The sequence below is a fragment of the Hibiscus syriacus genome, unplaced genomic scaffold, assembly GCF_006381635.1.
Source record: "Hibiscus syriacus cultivar Baekdansim isolate YM2019G1 unplaced genomic scaffold, ASM638163v2 tig00117034_pilon, whole genome shotgun sequence".
NCBI lineage: Eukaryota > Viridiplantae > Streptophyta > Magnoliopsida > Malvales > Malvaceae > Hibiscus > Hibiscus syriacus.
In genome coordinates this window covers 13,643,891-13,647,935 of record NW_024063533.1, presented here as the reverse complement: position 1 = coordinate 13,647,935, position 4,045 = coordinate 13,643,891, and the positions used below count along the sequence as shown (strand labels likewise).

General features: G+C 36.5%; 1 long non-coding RNA gene across 1 annotated transcript; it reads left to right on the top strand.

The window, feature by feature from the left end:
* The first annotated feature begins 1,029 nt into the window (after nucleotides 1–1,029).
* LOC120196637 lies at nucleotides 1,030–3,547 on the top strand. Its single transcript, XR_005523189.1, has 3 exons — nucleotides 1,030–1,515; nucleotides 1,847–2,887; nucleotides 3,278–3,547. It is a non-coding gene; the product is annotated as an uncharacterized LOC120196637 (long non-coding RNA).
* The last annotated feature ends 498 nt before the right edge of the window (nucleotides 3,548–4,045 follow it).

The window sequence follows — 4,045 nt, the reverse complement described above, 5'->3', positions numbered from 1 at the left end:
TAGCTAAAAGTCGCGCCATTCTTTGAGTTTAAAAGTGAGGCAATATTATATCTGCAAAAAAAAAAATAACTGAAACAATGCTGATTAAATAAATAATATATGAACGAAAATATAACAGAATAAAATTTTTACACATAAACGTAAATAATTTAAATAATATAATTTTATATTATTACCTGTACCGCAAAACTATTTCGATGTATATTCCCGCTTTCTAATTTTACAAACACATAAATTAATTGACAACAATTAGTATAATATTTTTTCAAATAATCATAATAAACACTAAATATAATAAAAAAATTATCACAAAATTACCTTATAACGAAAAATCGCACGAACTTCTGAATAAAATATGAGAAAATTGTCAGAATTATTGACTCGTTAACGGAATTGTTGTATTAATTTATAAGTTGAGAGGAGACATGTGAAGAGATGTGAGAAACTACCCGAGGGAGAAGGGTATTTATAGCCGAGAAAAGTTGTAACAATTATACAAGACGCGGTACCTGCCCCGCGCTATATATAATTATAAAGGTCAGGCGCAGCCCCTGACCCGCGCTATACCCTACGTGGCGTAAGGCGCGCCCCAAGGGTCGCGCTATACATACGTGTATCCATGTTAGCATAAGGCGCGTCGCAGGGGGCGCGCTTTACCCCATATGGCGCCAAATCAACGTATAGCGCGCTGCAGGGGGCACACCTTATTGCAAAGGGTGTTAGATCGAAAAATATAGTCTGACCAATGTTAGATCGGTAAATATACCAGTCACCGGTGATTTTTTGGGAAAAACACCGTTAAAATGTGCGTAGAATATGAAGGTGAAATTAAAAGTTCAGGAAACATGAATTTGGAGGACTAGAATGAACTAAATTGAAAACAGGTGTGGCTCCCTCAATAATAAACCCATTCCTACGAAAATGGACTACCCTGGCCCCTGATTAATCGACGTCGTTTCATCCAAGTTACCTAAAGCCTTAAATTAAGATTTAACCTAAAAACTAATCCTAATTTCTCCTAAACCTAACCATTTCCCCCCTCGGCGCTGTTCTCTCTTCTTTCTTCTCGTCTCCTTTCCTCATTCTGGCCAGGTAACCACCAAGGCCACTGTGGCCTTCCACCGCTCACGGGCTCCGAGAAGGAGACAATAACGTTCCAAATCCATCTATTTCAAAACCCAAACCCCAAAAATGACCCTAAAATGCTCACCTCTCTGACCCCAAATAAACCAAAAACAAAAGGGCATTTAGAGGCTACCTCCGACCGACAAAGATCTCTTCTCCCTCCGGCGTAGACGATGACCAAACGTTCGAGCAGGGTAAGGTTTTTCTTTTGGGACCGATTTCTTCTCCTTCTTTTTTGGTTGCTGGTTATCGCCTGTTAATGCTCTCTCTCTGGTTTTTCCATGGTTTTCTTTTTTTTGCACTGGCTATGGATGATAAAAAATGGCTCCCCTTTTTGTGCTTTTCGAATGGTTCCCCCTCATGACTCCGAAGAGATCCGATGACTTTCAGGTAACGAATCACGCACCCCTCTCTTTCCCGTATGCTTCGAAATATTAGAAAATGGGTTGCTTTGCTTTTAATGAAAATAGGAAAATGGGGAAAACCTTATTCGTGTTCTTCCCTTCTAAAAAATATTGACTGATTATGAAAAATCCTAAAAAATATTCTTGTATTGCTCTCTATTTTCTTTTCGAATGAAAGAATGGGGGATCCCTTTTTACATGGTGTTTGGTTTACATGACCTTTTACAAATAAAAAAAATCAAAATCCCATTACAATTCTCTCTATTTTTTGTTTTGTTTGCCTCTGATTTGGATGAATTATTATTTTTCCATGCGAGGTCGTTGGAGGTTATTTTTGCCCTTGCCACAAGCATTTCAGTTGCAAGGCTCTTGGCAGAGGACAATCATCAGTGGGGACCAGCTGACGTGGAGGCTTTCATCGTTGCAAGGAGAGCTGGAAATGCAAAGGGGCTTATGGTTCTGATGAAATTTATAAAATGATTGTTTTTTAGATTCAAATTTTCTAAAGGGGATAGTGTAGGGATCGTGAGACGAGTGAAGCAAGAGTTTAAGGCATGGACCCATCCATCGTCATGGGATTGGTAAGGTAAGTAAAATATTCTTATGTTGATGGATAAAGGTGTCATGAAATATTTAGCAAGATGTGTAGACTTTTCGTTATAAGAGTAAAATGTTAAGCTAGTATAAGGCTCCTTGAGATGAGATATGCTGTGAAATTGAATTGTTGGCCTGATAATAATCGATTGATTTGATTGGGTGATTGAGTTAAATATCATCCTAGTATTTGTATCACAGAGGTAATTGAGAGGTTTTGAGTCTATTCATTTATTTCATGAATATCTGAGAGTAGTTGAGTGATTGTATCTATAAGGATCTGTGTTTAAAAAAGCGCTGCTTAAGCGCGATTAAAGCGCTAAGCGACTCGAGCGAGGCCCCTGGCGCTTCAGCATAGCAAAAGCGCTACGAATTCGTTAAGCGGTAGTAATCGGCGCTTTTGCAGCGCTTTTAGCAAAGCGCTAATCGGCGCTTAATTGCGAGTTTAGAAGATACGAATATGGGGTTTAGCATATACAATTTTTGGGCTTGTTTAGGGTTTAGCGGGCTATTAGATTATCAGGCTTAGATCGGTTTTTAGTTTAGGCGGGGTAGGGTAAAAAATGCGATTGAAATAGGCGGTAATTGAAGAATTTACAGAGAACGATTGAGGTTGAGCGGTAAAAAATTCACAGAGAGCGATCATCTTCCACGCCTGTCGCCTATGGCCTCGTGCTCCCGACTCCCGACTCACGACTCAAGTTTTGATCTTCATCTTCCTCTCATCTCACTCGAGTCACGCTGCTGCTACACTTCATCAACCGGTACGTAATTCTGTTGTTTATATACTTATAGTTTATTGCAAAATTGTGTTTTATAGTTAATAGAATACTGTTCTTCTTTATAGCTTATTGCTTTGCCCTTCTTTAAGTACTTAGTATTGCTGAATTTTACATGTAGACAAGCAAAATGCTTGTTAAATTGGTAAAATTTCACTGACTTTATAGTTTGACTTTATAAAATGCTTTCTCGTTCTTTATAGTTTGACTTTATTGCTTTCTGTTTTATAGTTTGATTTTAAAAAAGTTCACTGACTTTATAAGGTCAAACTGGTATTGCTTTTTGTTTTATGTTTTATAAGGTCAAACTGAATATCATTTATTCATGTATTTTTTTGTGAATTTCGGCCTTTCTGACGCTTCGTGTGCATAAAGCGAGCGCTTTCGCTTAGCGCTTCGGCATCTAGGACCCTAGGCGCTTTAGGGCGCTTTACGCTTTTTAAAGCCAAGATAAGGATTGATTCTCGGTTTGGTTGTTGTTGGTAGAGTGTTCCCCGATTTTTCATTTAAGATTGAACGCTTGTAATAGGAGTATATGCAAACTTTACAAATCCGATGTCCTAACTGTGATTTGATCAGTTAACAGATACTTCCCTTTATGTTGTTTTATTGTGTATTGATAAATCAGATATTTGCATGATTTTTATATTTAAATTCCTATATTTTAGCATTCTAATATATCTCAAAGTCATTATTTCGAGAAGTATTTGATATTTTAAATATTTGGATGGCTAAAGGACATTTCATGTATAAAAGTATAGTTTTAGTCAAATTTAGATACTTTGGAGTTTTGACAAGTCTTGGCAAGCCTTAACAAGAATTCAAGAAAGAAGAATCCTACTCAAATCTATATTTTTTATGTTTCTATTTTTATCTAGTATTTAGATTAGAATAAGACTTTGAATTGTATCTTAACGTAAACTCATTTTTCTTATTGATGTAAATGACTTCTATTATAAATAGTGTCATGAGAGGAAGAAACAATTCATATTCACATATTTTTCTCTTCTTAGCTGATATTTCTCTCCATGAGTTGTTAAACTCTTCTTTATCTAGTTAGGATTTTTCAAGGTTATTAATACAAGTTCTTAGTGAGATCTTTCGTTCTATTTCAAGCATCTTTATATTTCTGTACCTACTCTA